We start from the raw sequence: 18,189 nt of genomic DNA, 5'->3' as shown, positions 1-18,189 counted from the left end.
CTGGGTGAGTGCTGTGAAACTGTTATTCCATTTAATAAAATTACATGACAGGATGATAAGGCATTTCTGAAACACATAATAAAAGAGCTGGCATCAGTTCAGTCGCTCAGTCTTTGCGACCCCATGAATCACAGCACGCCAGGCCACCTTGCCCATCACCAACTCCCGGAGTTTACCCAAACTCCTGTCCGTGGAGTCGGTGATGCCCTCCAGCCATCCTCAGTAAATTCTCTTTCTAGTACCTGGGGGAGGTTGCCATCTGGTGGCAGGAGAAGCAGCTGCAGGCCACAAACTGCATGTGGGTAGTCGAGCTTAGCGTTGCCTTTTTCCAGAACTCAGAAGGTAGTAGTAATTCTCCATCTGTGGATTGCCAGTGATGTGTTAGTCATCCACCAAAGGGCTTGAAAAGATTGTCTGAAACGATTCTTTGAAGCTGAAGAGAATTGAGGGTGCTTCTTTATTTATTTATTTATTTTAATTTTTTTTGAGGGTGCTCCTTTAAAAGGACATTCAGGGAACCTCTCAAGCATGACTCTTGCCCAGGCTGGAGCAGCACATCGATGACAGCCAAGGACACAGGGCTGCAATGAACCCCTACTCACTGATGCATTTGTGCCAAATTTTAAAAAAAGTCTTTTTTCACCTGGGTGGACAATGCCCCTGGGTGCACAGCTCGGTAAGTGGAATGCCAGCTTTATTTCAGCCCTCCTCACCACCTCTGCTGGGACCTCTTGTGCAGTGGACAACCTGCACAACCATCCCTGCAGCCTGGATGCAGCGAGAGAATCTTTTCCAGGTACCTCAGATGCCCAGAGCAAACACCAGTGCCCAAAAGCTGGGGCAGAAGATGGGGGCATCCCACCCTCATATGTATCCTTAAGGTAGTTAGGCAGCTACTGTTACGTGTGAATTTCAGTTTTCTTTCCAACAGGCACTATCAATTTCAGCTTTCTATTCAGGCCTAGGTGTCTCCAGGTGAAATGGAAAAAGAATATTGGGAGTCTCTAATGTAGTGTCTTTAGGAAAACAGCATCACACTGCTTTGCCATGAAAGGCTGTGGCATAGAATTAAACAAATCCAAAAGTTATAGGTAAAGTGCTTAGGAAACTTTACATTTGAAAATCTCTGGACAGACGAACGATACACTGGAGAACGACTGTGAAGATGCTTATTCATTTCGCAAACATTCCTTAAGCACCCTGGTTTGAGATGTTGGCCTAGGAAAGGGTTACCATGGTGTTAAAACAAGAGTGCCTTTGCCTAGTGATCACACACACACAGACACACACTCTATGCCCTAGAAAGCTTCTCTCACAAGTTCACAGTTACACAAAAAGCACATCTTTGTGAAGACCTCTGCTTTCCTCTGCATTTAGGAGTTTCTTCATAGCATTTTTTTAAAGGGATTTTTTTTCTATTTTTTATTCATTTATTTTTAAATTTGCAGCATGTGGGATCTAGTTCCCTGACCAGGGATTGAACCTGGGCTCCCTGCATTGGGAGGGCAGAGTCTTAACCACTGGACCACCAGGGAAGTCCCCTCTTTACAACATTTTTATAGCACATGTTGCATTTTATTATAATTACTTCCTTTGTTTGTTTATATTTGTTCTATTAGCTTTCCTCTCCCACTGAATCAGCTTTTAGTTTGTTGATTTTTTTATTGTTTCTTTGTTTTCTATTTTATTAACTTCTGTTTTATTTTTATTATTTTTAATATACTTTGTAGGAAAGATAAGGGGATCCGAGTCAAAATCACTTAAAATTCCAGACCTCTCATCTTCTAATTAAATTCCATTTTCATCTTATCTTATTATTTTGCTGTTCTTAATATTTCTGAAAAATCATTGGTGAAAGTGTCTCTTCTTACAAAAATTGATTATAAATAAGTAACTGATTAGAAGAATGTAACAGAGCAGCAGGAGGCTGAGGGGTCTTGATTAGTTTTCATTATCTAGTACAGTGGTTCCTGAGCTTGGAATATAAACAATCCAGTGCTCATGCTCAGTCACTCAGTTGTGTCCGACTCCTTTCGACCCCAAAGACCGTAGGCCACCACATCCATGGGATCTTCCAAGTAAGAATACTGGAGTGGGTTGCCATTTCTCCCTCCAGGAAATCTTCCCGACCCAGGGATCAAACCCAGAGCTCCTGCTTGGCAGGTGGACTCCTTACCACTGAGCCAAATCTGATCAAGTCACTCCCCTGTTCAAATCTGCCCTTGGCTGCTTCTTGTTGTCAGGATACATTCCTTTGCACTTGGAAGGTTCTTTGATACCTGGCTCCTGCCAAGCTTTCCAGCCTCATCTCTTCCCAGCACTGTCTCTGCTCCTTTCCAGCATGAATACACTTTGTTCCAGCTACCCTGCATTTCTTGATTCTGGATTTTCCATGAATTATCATGTAGGCACAGTACTCTTTCACCCAACAGCCTTTAAACACATACAATTGGAGGGGCTTGAATAGGAGTCATCACAAGGGAACTGCTGGAAAGAGACGTGATGTGGTACAAGGAGGCAGCCAACGCTAGGACCATCCTTAAAAAATGGAAAACTCCTTAAAGGCAGAGATTACAATTAGTATTGCTAGTCTCTCTCCTATCCCTCAAGGGCCAAGCCTTGAGCATATGAAACAAATTCTACATTGAATTTCTTTCTCTGGAAATATTCTCTAGTTTGCTTGGTTATTTTGGAAGGAAGCAGCAAGTCAAAGGCTTCAGAATGAAAGGAAGATGTGGCAGGTTCTGGAAAGTACAAAGAATTCTGCAAATCTGAATCTGAGTGATTCTGTGACCTCTTCCAGGGATCTCAAGTTGTGGCTGCACATAGCAGAAATAGCATCTAATTGAGAAAATTAAATATAATTTTGTTAAGAGACTGTAGGAAAGGAAAGAAGGAAGAGTGAAATGACAAACATCCAGAGGTGGGGGTGACATTTATATTGCAGTTTATAGCCTTCTGTGGGAACTCTAATCCTCAGGGAGGCCCTTTGCCCAACAGTTCAAGCTTTTATCCAGCAAATGTGGAATCCTTGCTTCTGTCATGTAGATGAAAGCAGGGTTCTCCTGGGGTCACACAGCAGGAGCTTTGACATTTGGGGAATGTGATTGATGAGTTCTGTCCTCCCACAGAGGAGTTCCATGGTGAGAGAGGACTCCAGAAGCCAAATAGCCAAGGGACCTTCCAAACCAAACATCTGGAGTGTAATTCAGAATCTGCTGAGCTGTGCCAGACCCAGCTAGACACACAGCCCTGTGTTCCCGTGAGGGCAGCCCCTAGCCAGACTTTCCACCATTAAAACGGCTCTTTTTCATTCCGGCTTTCTCCCTAGAAGACTCCTTTGACAACGTCCTAGGGGGAAAGGATCCCAAACATTGTGTAAGTTTCTCAGCTTTCCTGCCCCCTGGAAGAAGGCCAAGCCCCAAGGGCATGCACTGTAGAGGTCCAGGCAGTTCAGAGTTTAGGCATCCCCAGAGATGAGTTAATCAGACGAGATACCAGTCCAGAGCATCATGAGGGCTCAGAGTACCAGATGTTAAGGCAGGGCTTTGGTGGAGAGAGGCCACAGGGAACAAGATATTCCAAAGGAGGGAAGCACATGAGCAGGGAGCTTCCTTAAAGGCACTTATCCTGCTTCCCAATTTTCTCTAGGAGTGGCCAATGACTCAGTGTCATTATCAAATCCATTATCTTTGTTCCTCCTCTAACTCTTCTCTTAGGACTCTATAGGAAAAAAATATTAATACCACAGATTAGACCCAGCAGACATCAGCAAGACATTAAATTTCACCCTGATTTTTTTTCATCAATGAATTGCTTAAATTATCTAAAATGTTAAATTTTTATTTTAAACTTTTAAGAATTAAAGTATGACATTATACAGGAAATGGAATAAATCACAAGTTTGGGAAATATATATATGGGCAGAAATTATTATTGAATAGCCACCTACCTTCCAAGCCAAGAAAAAGAAAATTACCTTATCCCAAAGTTTCCTTGTGTGCAGTTCTTTGTATTTTTTTTATTTGTTTTTGTTTTTTTTGGTTAACAGTTCATTGATTTTAAGTAAATTTATCCTGTTATGCAACCATTACCACAATCCAGTTTTAGAACACCTCTGTCATACCAAACTTCTGTCCATAGTTCCTCAGGCACTCTGTCTACCAGATTTAATCCCTTGAATCTATTCCTCACCTCCATTATATAATCATAAGGGATTTGATTTAGGTTATACCTGAATGGCCTAGTGGTTCTCACTACTTTTTTCAATTTGAGCCTGAATTTTGCAATGAGGAGCTCCTGATCTGAGGCACAGTCAGCTCCAGGTCCTGTTTTTGCCTACTGTATAGAGCTTCTCCATCTTTGGCTGCAAAGAATATAATCAATCTGATTTGGTATTGACCATCTGGTGATGTCCATGTGTAGAGTCATCTGTTGAGTTGTTGGGAAAGGGTGTTTGCTATGACTAATGTGCTGTCTTGGCAAAACTCTGTTAGCCTTTGCCCTGCTTCATTTTGTACTCCAAGGCCAAACTTGCATGTTTTTCGAGGTAACTCTTGATTTACTACTTTTGCATTCCAATCTCCTATGATGAAAAGGACATCTCTTTTTGGAGTTAGTTCTAGGTGGCGTAGGTCTTCATAGAACTGCTCAACTTCAACTTCTTCAGCATCAGTGGTTGGGGCATAGACTTGGATTAATGTGATGTTGAATGGTTTGGCTTGGAAACGAACCAAGATCATTTTTGTCATTTTTGAGGCTGCACCCAAGTGTTGCACTTAGCACTCTTTTGTTGACTATGAGGGCTACTCCATTTCTTCTAAGGGATTCTTGCCCACAGTAGTAGATACAATGGTCATCTGAATTAAATTCACCCATTCCCTTCCATTTTAGTTCACTGATTCCTACGATGTCGATGCTTAATCTCGCCATCTCCTGCTTCATTACATCCAATTTACCTTGATTCATGAACCTAATATTCCAAGTTCCTATGCAATATTATTCTTTACAGCATTGGACTTTAGTCTCACCACCAGACATATTCACAACTGAGCATCATTTCAGGTTGTTTGGTCCAGCTTCTTCATTCTTTCTGAAGCTATTAGTAATTGCCTTCTGTTCTTCCCCGGTAGCATATTGGATACCTTCCAATCTGAGGGACTTATCTTCCAGTGTCATATCTTCTTGCCTTTTCATACTGCTCTTGGGGTTCTCCTGGCAAGAACTATAGCAGGTTGCCTTCTCTCATCCAGTGGACCCTGTTTTATCAGAACTCTTCACTGTGACCCATTTGTCTTGAGTGGCCCTCTTCATTAAATTATGCAACTCCCTTGCCATGACAAAGCTGTGATCCATGAAGAGGATCATCTGAAAAAAAAAAAAAGAAAGAAAGAAAAACAAGAAGGCAAAGTGGTTGTCTGAGGAGACTTTACAAAGAGCTGAGGAAGGAAGAGAAGCGAAAGGCAAAGGAGAAAGGGAAAGATATACCCAACTGAATGCAGAGTTCCAGAGAGTAGCAAGGAGAGACAAGAAAGCCTTCTTAAGTTAACAATGCAAGGAAATAGAGGAAAACAATAGAATGGGAAAAGCCAGAGATCTCTTCAAGAAAATTAGAGATACTAAGGGAAAATTTCATGCAAAGATAGGCACAATAAAGGACAGAAGTGGCAAAGACCTAACAGAAGCAGAAGTGATTAAGAAGAGGTGGCAAGAATACACAGAAGAACTATACAAAGAAAGTCTTAATGTCCTGGATAACCATAATGGTGTAGTCACTCACCGAGAACCAGACATCCTGGAGTGTGAAGTTCAGTGGGTCTTAGGAAGCATAACTATGAACAAAACTAGTGGAGGTGATGGAATTCCAGCTGAGCTATTTAAAATCCTAAAAAATGATACTGTTAAAGTGCTGCACTCAATATGTCAGCAAATTTGGAAAATTCAGCAGTGGCCACAGGACTGGAAAAAGTCAGTTTTCACTCCAATCCCAAAGAAGGGCAATGCCCAAAATGTTCAAACTACCATACAATTGCACTCATTTCACATTCTAGCAAGGTTATGCTCAAAATCTTTCAAGCTAGGCTTCAGCAGTATGTGAATCAAGAACCTCCAGATGTACAAGCTAGGTTTCAAAGAGGCAGAGGAACTTGATATCAAATTGCTGACAGTTGCTGGATCATGGAGAAAGCAAGGGAGTTTCAGGAAGACATCTACTTCTATTTCATTGATTTACCCTAAAGCCTTTGACTGTGTGGATCACAACAAACTTTGGAAAACTTTTAAAGAGATGAGAATACCAGACTGACAGCTTCCTGAGAAATCTGTATATTAATGTAGGCTGTATATTCATAAAACTTCCTGCTAGAAAGTGCTTTACCATAGCAGTTTACCATAGCAGAGCTCTGTTTTTAGAATAAGAGCTTATTGGCAACCCTTGAAATGTGAAATTTGGAATGAAAAGGACTCAAGAGGTAGTCATTAGGCTGCTGCTGCTGCTGCTGCTAAGTCTATGCTGCTTCAGTCGTGTCCGACTCTGTGCGACCCCACAGACGGCAGTTCACTAGGCTCCCTCGTCCTTGGGATTCTCCAGGCAAGAACACTGGAGTGGGTTGCCACTTCCTTCTCCAATGCATGAAAATGAAAAGGGAAAGTGAAGTCGCTCAGTCGTATCTGACTCTTCGCTACCCCGTGAACTGCAGCCTACCAGGCTCCTCCATCCATGGGATTTTCCAGGCAAGAGTACTGGAGTGGGGTGGCTAGTCGTCACTATTTAGTTGCTGGTAAAGAAGCAAAAGTTAAAACCAGACGTGGAAAAACAAACTAGTTCAAAATTAAAAAAGAAGTATGACAAGACTATATATTGTCATCCTGCTTATTTAACTTATATGCAGAGTACATCATGCAAAATGCCAGGCTGAATGAATCATGAGCCAGAATGAAGAGTGCCGGGAAAAATATCCACAATCTCAGATTTGCATATGGTACCACTCTAATGGCAGAAAAGGAAGAGAAACTAAACAGCCTGTTGATGAGGGTGAAAGAGGAAAGTGAAAAAGCTGGTTTAAAACTCAGCATTCAAAAAACTAAGATCATGGTATCTGGTCCCAACACTTCATGGCAAACAGAAGGGGAAAAAGTGGAAGCAGTGAAAGATTTTCCTTTCTTTGGCTCCAAAATCACTGCAGCCATGAAATGAAAAGACATTGTCTCCTCTGAAGAAAATCTAGGACTAACCTGACAGTGTATTAAAAAGCAGAGACATCACCTTGCTGACAAAGGTCTGTATAGTCAAAGCTATAATTTTTCCAGTAGTCATGTATGGATGTGAGAGTTGGACTAGAAAGAAAGCTGAGTGCCGAAGAATTGATGCTTCCGAACTGTGGTGTTGGAGAAGACTCTTTGTTGGGAGCCAGCGTGAGGAACTCCACCCATGGCAAAGGTCATGAGGAAGCAGGCTTCGGCATACGCAAAGGTGGGATCGAGCCTCAGGAAACCCCCTGTTCCCGAGCATCTACCCCCCAAACCAGAGTCTACCTACTTTACTGTTTCATGCTCTCACCTATACCCCTGACTTTACGGGGGGCTGACCCCCATTACCTCTCTCAGAGAAGGAGTTAACTTACAGCTCCAAGTCAATAAAAATTCCTGGGCGTGACAAGTGTTTCAACTTACGAACTCCTCTGAAGGTTATCTAGCCTGCCTGTACAGGTTCGTCCGGCCACATGTGTTTGTTTACAGCCTCCCAACCGTGAGAGGCACGAGATGTTTTAGACTTACTAAAGGCAAATTCTTTTGGGAAGTTAGAAATTATTAGTATAGTGGGTTGGTTAGGAATTATACTGGTGAAGGGTTTTTCATTTGTTGTGCCAATAATTGCTGCTAATTCCCTGCCCTGGGTGTGACAAGGGTGTCTCAGGTCAAACCTCTCTGCTGACAGACTAGCTAGTGTGACAACCTCTCAACCATAAACAGCACAGAGAGTTTGAAGTATTTTGAAAATCTTAATTAGCATAGGGCTTTTCTCATTGTTGAGTCAATGATTGCCGCCAGGCCTCCATATCCTTAGGCACCTGGGAATATATTAATGTATTTGGAATATAGAAAAGGAAATATAGTAGTTTTTGATGTTAGCAATACTAGACTTTTTGAGTTAATGAATTTTCTCTTTTGTTATAGATCACTGTACTTTGTTATAAATCACTGTGTCCTTGCTATATAAAAATGTAGCTTTACCACTGTCTTAAGACTAAATAGATCTTAAGGGGAACATTGGTGAAGGGTTTTCGTTTGTTGGGCTGATGTTTGCTGCTAAATCTCCATATTCCCTGCCCTTATAATGAATATAACTAGCATATAGGAGAAATAAGTATTAACCTTTAAGATTTATCATGTTAACCTTAGGTTAAATAAATTCCTTTCTTAGTTGTAACCCTCTACACCCTCACCCTATAGGGATGCAACTTTATCTGGTACCTTCAGAGGGTGGCACCTGGTTTAACAAAAAACACCCTTGGAAAAAATAAGTTTTTGGTTATCAGAAAGAAAGGATCATAAAATGTAAGCAGGCCTCATGGCCAGAAAATGATGTAAAACCCATAAGACCTTTGTATACATTTATATGAAGCACCTGATTTTGACAAGGGTCAGGTCTGCTGACCCCCACGTGACTCTGTATTCATCCCTATGTATAACAAAAAGTATATAAACAAACCTGAAAAATAAAGAAATGGGATCAGTTTCTGTAAACACTGACTCCCCCATGTCGTTCTCTCTTTCCCCTTCTGGCTGAATTCCCATCTGGAGCATGGATGCTCACCACGTCTACTTACTTGCCCTGGCTTTTTTTTTTTTTTTTTTCCCCAAGACTTTATTTATTTATTTATTTTTTCTTCTTCTTTACACGAACCCCCCTCCCACTTCCCTCCCCACAACATCCCTCTGGGTCATCCCTGTGCACCAGCCCCAAGCATGCTGTATCCTGCATCGGACACAGACTGGCGATTCGATTCTTACGTGATAGTATACATGTTTCAATGCCATTCTCCCAAATCATCCCACCGTCTCCCTCTCCCTCTGAGTCCAAAAGTCCGCTATACACATCTGTGTCTTTTTTGCTGTCTTGCATACAGGGTCATCATTGCCATCTTTCTAAATTCCATATATATGTGTTAGTATACTGTATTGGTGTTTTTCTTTCTGGCTTACTTCACTCTGTATAATCGGCTCCAGTTTCATCCATCTCATCAGAACTGATTCAAAGGTATTCTTTTTAACGGCTGAGTAATACTCCATTGTGTATATGTACCACAGCTTTCTTATCCATTCATATGCTGATGGACATCTAGGTTGTTTCCATGTCCTGGCTATTATAAACAGTGCTGCGATGAACATTGGGGTACATGTGTCTCTTTCAATTCTGGTTTCCTCGGTGTGTATGCCCAGCAGTGGGATTGCTGGGTCATATGGCAGTTCAATTTGCAATTTTTTAAGGAATCTCCACACTGTTTTCCGTAGTGGTTGTGCTAGTTTGCATTCCCACCAACAGTGTAGGAGGGTTCCCTTTTCTCCACACCCTCTCCAGCATTTATTGCTTGCAGATTTTTGGATCGCAGACATTCTGACTGGTGTGAAGTGTTACCTCATTGTGGTTTTGATTTGCATTTCTCTAATAATGAGTGATGTTGAGCATCTTTTCATGTGTTTGTTAGCCATCCGTATGTCTTCTTTGGAGAAATGTCTATTTAGTTCTTTGGCCCATTTTTTGATTGGGTTGTTTATTTTTCTGGAATTAAGTTGCAAAAGTTGCTTGTATATTTTTGAGATTAGTTGTTTGTCAGTTGTTTCATTTGCTATTATTTTCTCCCATTCAGAAGGCTGTCTTTTCACCTTGCTTATATTTTCCTTTGTTGTGCAGAAGCTTTTAATTTTAATTAGATCCCATTTGCTTATTTTTGCTTTTATTTCCAGAATTCTGGGAGGTGGATCATAGAGGATCCTGCTGTGATTTATGTTGGAGAGTGTTTTGCCTATGTTCTCCTCTAGGAGTTTTATAGTTTCTGGTCTTACATTTAGATCTTTAATCCATTTTGAGTTTATTTTCGTGTGCGGTGTTAGAAAGTGATCTAATTTCATTCTTTTACAAGTGGTTGACCAGTATTCCCAGCACCACTTGTTATTGCCCTGGCTTTTAAGTTCCACTTGAGAAGGAGCCCAAGGAGGGGCACCTTCCGATATTCAAGTGGCGCCGGTGGCCCAACGTAGATGGTGCAAACTCCTTGTCTTGGAGTTTTATTGGTATCCCACATAAACCAAGTTATTCAGCCTCTTTTTCTCCACAAATATTTCCTACTACACTATCCATTTCTAATCTCTCTCTATATCTGTAATTAAATAAGTTCTTTCCTAGGACGCTAACTCCGTCCCCGCTTCAAATTACCCTGGATCCACCGGGGCTGGACCCCGGCAACTCTTGATAGTTCCTTGGACTGCTAGGAGATCACACCAATCAATTCTAAAGGAAATCAACCCTGACTATTCTTTGGAAGAACAGATGCTGAAGCTGAAGCTTCAATTCTTTGACCACTTGATGTGAAGAGCTGGCTCATTGGAAAGGACCCTGATGCTGGGAAAGGCTGAAGGCAAGAGGAGAAGGGGGTGGCAGATGATGAGATGGTTGAACAGTATCACTGACTCAGTGCAGAGGAGCCTGGAGACTGAACAACCACCACATGCCAAACAACCCACTCCAGTGTTCTTGCCTGGGAAGTCCCATGGACAGAGGAGCCTGGCAGGCTATAGTCCATGGGGCTGCAAAAGAGTAAGACAGCGACTAAACGGCAACAACAATCGTGCCACAACTTCCCTCCTGCCCATCTGCAGTCAGTCCCTACTCCTGCCTTCAGTCCCAGGCAACCACTGATCTGCTTTCTCCCTCTACAGTTCTGCCACATCTAGAAATCTCACATAAATGGAATTATATAATATTTGGGTTGGCCAAAAAGTTCATCCAGTTTTTCTGTTGCATCTTACGGAAAGATGTTACAGAAAAACCCAGTGAACTTTTTGGCCAACCCAATAAAGAGTCTCTTTTCCTTAGCATAATGTTTTTGAAGTTCATCTTTTTTTTTTTTTGCATCCACCAATGATTTGTTCCTTTTATTGTTGGTAACTATTACGTTGTGTAGATACAACACAACTGTTTGTCTCTTCACTAATTAGTGAGCATTTGGATCATTTCCGATCTGGGCTTCTTAAGAATAGTGCCACTCTGAACACATGTGAGCAAGTATTTGTGTAGATACGTATTTTCATTTCTCATGGATACATACATAAGGGTTTGGAATTACTATGTTGTGAGTATATTTAATTTAAGAAACTGCCAAGTTTTTCCAAAGTAACTCTCAGTTTACATTTTCACCAGCGATGTATGAGGGTTCCTATTTCTTCATAATCTCAACACTTGTCATATTCTGTCTTTTTGGCTTATAGACATTCTAGTGAGTCTGTAGTGGATTCTCTGGAGTATTAACTGGCATTTCCCTAATGATTAATGGCAGTTAGCATCTCTGCATGGGGTTATTAGCCGTTTGAATATTTTCTTTGGTGAAATCTCTGCTCAAGTCTTTTGCCTATTTTTTTTAAATTAGACTGTCTGATTAAGTTATAAGAGTTCTTTCTGTGCTCTATATACAAGTCCGTTATCAGATATATGATTTCAGATATTTTCTCCTAATCTATATCTTAATTGTTTTATTAATGATGTCTTCTGAAGTGAAAAACTTAAATTTTTAAATTGATGTATAATTCACACCCCATAAAATTTACCCTCTTAAGTTGTACAATGATGTGGTTGTTAGTATAGTTGAAGGTCGTACACCCACTCCTGCTATCCAATTCCAAAGCATTTCCATCATCTCCCGAAAGAAACCCTGTTCTCATTAGCAGTCAACCCCTCATTCCTACCTCTTCCCACCCCCTGAACCACTAATTTATTTACTGTCTCCATGGATTTGCTCATTCTAGACATTTCATATAAATGCAATCATATAATACGTAGCCTTTTTTTTCTGGCTTCTTTCACATAGCATAGTGTTTTCAAGGTTGTAGCATGTATCATTACTTCATCTGTTTTTATGGCTGAATAATACTCCATTGTATGGAACAGAATAAAAAGCCCAGAAATAAATCGACACAAAATGTTCAACTAGTATATAAGAGAGGCAGCAAAAATATACCATGGGGAATAGATAATCTCTTCAATAAGTGGTACTGGAAAAATAGGACAACTACATGTAAAAGAATAAATAAAACATTTTCTCCCATCATAAACAAAAATAAACTCAGAATGAGTTAAAGACCAAATGCAAGACCTGAACCCATAAAATTCATAAAAGTAAACATGGGCAGAACATTCTTTGACATCAGTATATCAATTTTTTTTTATTGGCTCTACCTCCTAAGGTAGAAGAAACGAAAAATAAACAAATGGGACCTGATTAAACTTATTAATAAAAGCTTTTGCACAGCAAAGAAAGCCATCAACAAAAGAAGCAGACAACCTACTGAATGGGAGAAACTACTTGCAAATGGCATCATGTATCCAAAATACATGAACAGCTCATCAACTCAATCTCCAGAAAGTGAAAAACTCACAAAATGGGCAGAAGACCCGAATAGACATTTTTCCAAAGAGGATACAGATGGCCAACAGGCACATGAAAAGATGCTCAACATCAGAGAAAGACCAGTTCTCTATGTTGTCACTTACGTACAGAATCTAAAAAACAAACGAACGAATATAATGAAACAGAAACACACTGTGATGGGAGGAGGGGCAAGATGGCATGGGGAACTAAGAGGTACATATTACTATGTATAAAATAAGACATAGGAATATATTGTACAGCACAATACAGCAGATATTTTATACTTTAAATGAGGTACAATCTATAAAAACATTGAATCACTATGTTGTACACCTGAAGCTAATATAATATTATAAATCAAATGGACTTTGATAAAAATAAATAAATATTTCAACAACCATAAAATAAAATGGTTAATGGTTACTTTTATGTTATGTGAATCTTATGAAAAAAATTAGGATGACATTTGGGAGATGTATGCAGTGAGAGACAGAATTTAAATGCTTGGGACTTTTGCCCAGCAGAAATGCCTTCTAAGCTACTCTTGATTCGAACTGGGCTGCATATGTTAGTTAACAGGTATGCTTTGCTTAAACCAGGAAGTAAGTTATTAACTCCTTTGATGCTTCTAAACAAAGATGAGAATTTCACCTCTTCTCTAAAAAAGTTGCATAATTGTTAAAATTTATATGCTGGAAAAAAAAGACTGCAGCTTTCATCTTGGTGCTCTTCTTCTTCCTCCCTCAGATCACTCATTCCAGGGTAAGCTAGGTGCAATGAGGTGAGGTAGCCCTATGGAGAACTTCATATGCTGAGCAAAGGCTTCCAGCCAATAGCCAGCAAGGAACTGCGGCCAGCCAGCTGCCACCTGAGTCAGCATGAAAGCAGATCCCTTCCTAGTTGAGTCTTCAGATAAGACTGCAGCCCTGCCAACAGCTTGACCACAACCGCATGAAAGACCAGAGGTACCCAGCTATGCCATTCCTGCATTCCCGATGTATGGAAACTATGAGATGATAAATGCTTGTTGTTTTAAGCCCCTACATTTTGGAGTAATTTGTTACATAGCAATAGATAAGTATTACAACTATAGATTTCCACTGTTCCTATCTGAAGGTCTAGCAGTTTTTCAAGGATAAACGTTTCTCAATTTGTTTTCTGCCTGTGGTCAATTTCCAGAGCCCTAACATTTCATTTTTAAATACTTTTATCCTGTCTTATACCTCTTGTTTTTGCCAAGAAGATTCACCAACCTCTTCACATAGACATAGCCAGAAGTCTGTAAGGCTGCCTGATTTTTATCTTTTTAAAAAAATTTTTATTTCTGAAACCAATTTTGTTCACTCAGGGAAACAAAAATAATGTCAAATAATTATTGACATGCCAGAAATATGAGAACAATATTAATTTTAAAAACTATTAGTATGTAATACATAGTACTTGAACGTCCTTTAGATTTTGCACATAAAATAGAAATGATAATTTGTTCTTTACACAAATGATAACGTGCTTATGAAGATTTTTTCCTTTTCTAAAAAACTTTAAAAATTGTATTTATTTTTAATTGGAGGATAATTATCTTACGCTTAAACTCCACTCAAAATAATCTCATGCCAATCCTCTTTAGTTTGCATAAGCATTTTCTCAAGAAAGAGAAATTGTGTATTTTACTGACCAGGTTTCCAAGGTAATACCATCATTTCCTCACTATCCCAAACAGTCAGCCCTCCAGCTGGCAACCTGAACTTCCTAACTTTGGAGGAAACCAATCCTTTTTTATAAAATTCTTGCCCAGGCAACCTAGAAACATAGGAATTTACCTTAACTACTTTCTGAATTTTGTGCCATTATACAAGAACCCCTTAAAAAGGAAACAACTTGTATTTTGAATGTTACATAGCACTTCAATTTACAGAATGTTGAGGAAGACTTTCCGGGTGGTGCAGTGGGTAGGAATCTGCCTGCCATTGCAAGGGACAATGCAATTCCTGGTCCAGGAAGATCCCACATACCACAGAGGAACTAAGCCTGTGCACTGCAGCTACTGAGCCTGCCTGCCCCAACTGCTGACGCCCTCACTCTAGAGCCAGCGGGTTGCAACTACAAGTTCCATAGAAGCTGCTGCAGTGAGAGGCCTGAGCACCGCCGCTGGAGTAGTCCCTGCCCCCCACAGCTACAGAAAGTGCACATGTGGTGCTGAAGACCCAGCCGCCAAAAATAAGGAAAGAGAATAAATAAATAAAGCAGTGTGAGCACGTCAAAAGAGAAAAAGAACTGGCTTCAGTAGAAACGCTGGTTGGCTTGAGTACAGACCTGGAGTAGACAGGATAAAGTAACTTACTTCAAACCCCTTGAAGAGAAATCAAGCTTTCAGATGCTTGGATTCAAGAGGAAACCATTGTAATAGATATGGTGATAGAGAGTCCAGAAAAAGAAAGGGCTGGACACCAGGTGGGGCTTCCCTGGTAGTTTAGCTGGTAAAGAATCTGCCTGCAATGCAGGAGACCCCAGTTTGATTCCTGGGTCGGGAAGATCCCCTGGAGAAAGGATAGGCTGCCTACTCCAGTATTCATGAGCTTCCCCAGTGGCTCAGACGGAAAAGAATCTACCTGCAATGCAGGAGACATGGGTTCAGTCCCTGGGTTGGGAAGATCCTCTGGAAGAAGGCATGGCAACCCACTCCAGTATTCTTGCCTGGAGAATCCCCATGGATAGAGGAGCCTGGCGGGCTACAGTCCACGGGGTTGCAGAGTCAGACAGGACTGAGTGACTAAGCACAGCACAGCACAGACATCAGGTATTTCTGGTTCAATTCAAAGTAAGATCCTTTGACTCACAAATAATTTTGGCTGCTGCCCTTTATACCTTGGCTTTTGTAGCCCTCATTTATGATTCAGGAATAATGATCAAATACAACCCACTTGTGCCAACGAGCCAGGCCTGCCAAATACAGAGCAGATGCCAGGATGGGCGTTAGAAATGGGGGATGAAAGGCACTGGGTAAATGAAGAAACATTGACGGGAACTTCCTGCGCACCAGTCTGTTTTCCGCCCTGAAGCCTCTTGCCACACAATGGCCAGCCTTGGGGGCACAGCCAGGCAAAGAAGGCAAATCTATAAAACAGGCGGATTTTTTTTTAAGGGCATGCTCCTATTTGCTTGGAGTTGAGACCATGCATCTTGTGGCCACCTCCTCCACCCTCAGGACTTCTGTACTTCCTAGCAGCTGACCACCTAAACCAATGAAGCCCCCACTCCACATCCATCTCTGCTACACAGTGCTGCGTTGTTTATCAGGCACTTCCTTGTTTATTTGTCTACGTGTTTATTATCTGTTTTATCTTCTCTGGAGTATAATCCTGGGGCAGCACGGATTTGACTGTATTCTTCTCAGCACAGTGCTTGCAGTAGTAGGCATGTAGTAAATAGTTGAGGTGAAGACTGAAAGAAACTTTTTAAAAGTCTCTGGTTCAAGCATCTTTTTAATATACACACTGGACAATACTACTTCATTGTCTGACACATACTTCAACCTTGTAGTGACCAAAATGCAATTATTTTTGTCCCTGCACTTCCCTCCAAGAGTTGTTTTCCACCCTGACCTCTCTCCTGGATTCTTGGCCCAACCTCCTGTTATAACTGCCTCCTGTTGTGTTCTCTTAGATTTGTTTCCTGAGTGACCTTCTGAAGCTTAAACCTGATCACATCATACCACTGCTTAAAACTCCTGGGTGGCTCCACGTTGACCTCATACAAGGCCAAATTATTGGGACTTCTCTCATGGTCCAGTGGCTAAGACTACACGCTTTCAGTGCAGAGGGCCAGGGTTCAATCCCTAGTCAGGGAACTAGGTCCCACATGACGTAACCAAGCGTTCACATGCCACAACTAAAAAGATTCCACATGCAGCAACAAAGATTGAAGACCCAGTGTGCTGCAGTCAGACCTGATACAGCCAAATGAACAAATGTTAAGCAGGGCACTAAGGCCTTCACTGGTGTGACTCTTGTCCATCTGTCTACCCTCCATGCATCTCTGCCCCAGCCACACTGAGCCGCCTGCAGCTCCCCAAATGTAACTGCACCTTGGCCTCTATTTTTCTTGCCTTCCTGTCTTCTGGTGAGTCCCTTCTTTCCTGGGTTACCTCATCTATGAAGGTTTTTGTTTTGTTTTTACCAATATTGTATTTCTCAAGACTCAATTTTAAGTGACAGAAACCCACCACAAACTAGCTTTAGTGAAAGAGGGATGGCATAACTCAAATAAATGATGACCAGTTGGAGTTGGCTTCAGGAATGGCTGGATCCAGACACTTGAATGATACTGTTAACTGTCTGTCTCTGTGTACACACACACACATACACACTCCATACACATTTTGGCTTCTTGTTAGAAGTTGATCTCATTTTCTGTTGCTCAGGGAAAAATGTCACAAGATGCTCCAGACTTAAACACAGTTTAGACATCCCAAGGGAGAGCAAAAATTTATTTCTCCTGGTTTCAGCTTATAAAAATTATGGGAGGGCTTCCCTGGTGGCTCAGTGGTAAAGAATCAACCTGTCAAAGGCAGGAGACATGGGTTCTATCCCTGGCTCGGGAAGATTCCACCTGCCTCAGAGCAACTAAGCCCATGCACCACAATTATTGAGCCTGCGCTCTAGAGCCTGTGAGCCACGACAACTGCAGACCAAACACCCTGAAGCCCATGCTCAAGAAAACCCACCACAAGGAGAAGCCTGTGCACCACAGCTAGAGAGCAGACCCCGCTCGCAGCAACTAGAGAAAAGCCTGTTCAACAGCAAAGACCTAGCACAGCCAAAAACAACATAAATAAATAATTTTTTTTAAATTATGGGAAACACTAGCTTGGCTGAAGACACATGACCAGTCATTGACCTGTGGATGGAGGGACAAGTTATGGTTGATCAGGCCTTGACCATCCCTCTGTACCTGGGGAAGGAGGATGAGTACTCCCTTTGATGGAGAGCCATTCTTCAATAAAAGAGAAGGTGCTGTTATTAGGAAAATAGACTAGACCAGTAATGTCTATTATGATCATCTTCTCATCTTCCCTCCTGCTCTGTTCATGTTCCACTATCTTCTGTGCAGAAACAGTGGGCTTAGTCGGGGACAGAACAGAATTTTGAGTCAGATGAACATAGATTCAATTATTGGCTTGCTAATAACTCTATGACCTTGAGAAAATTTTAAACCTTTCTGTGCCTTTACTTTTCATCTGTGTAATATTTTGGTCTTGTTGTGAGGATTAAAGACAACATAAACAACATATCCTACATACAGTAGGTAGCATTATTAACAACACTCATAACAAGTGATTATATTTGCTTATCTTTTCCTTCTAGGTCATGAGTTCCTGAGGCAGAGCTTTTAGGTACAGTAAAACTTAGCTATACTAGCAAGGCTCAAGTGTATCATAGACTGATGTATCAGTTTGCTAGCGCTGTCTTAACAAGTACCACTGTATGGTTGGGCCACCAAAGATGGATGTTCTATTGCTCTCTGTTCATCCCCTGCTCTACCAGTG

At 41.2% G+C, this 18,189-nt stretch overlaps 1 non-coding gene across 1 annotated transcript; it reads right to left on the bottom strand.

Moving 5' to 3' along the window:
- Window positions 1-1,462: 1,462 nt before the first annotated feature.
- Window positions 1,463-1,535, bottom strand: TRNAG-CCC (transfer RNA glycine (anticodon CCC)). The gene has a single exon. It is a non-coding gene; the product is annotated as a tRNA-Gly (tRNA).
- Between the last annotated feature and the right edge of the window lie 16,654 nt (window positions 1,536-18,189).

Source organism: Budorcas taxicolor, chromosome 11 (assembly GCF_023091745.1).
Source record: "Budorcas taxicolor isolate Tak-1 chromosome 11, Takin1.1, whole genome shotgun sequence".
Lineage (NCBI taxonomy): Eukaryota > Metazoa > Chordata > Mammalia > Artiodactyla > Bovidae > Budorcas > Budorcas taxicolor.
The sequence above is the reverse complement of the archived record's forward strand: the minus strand, read 5'-3'. Positions and strand labels throughout refer to the sequence as shown.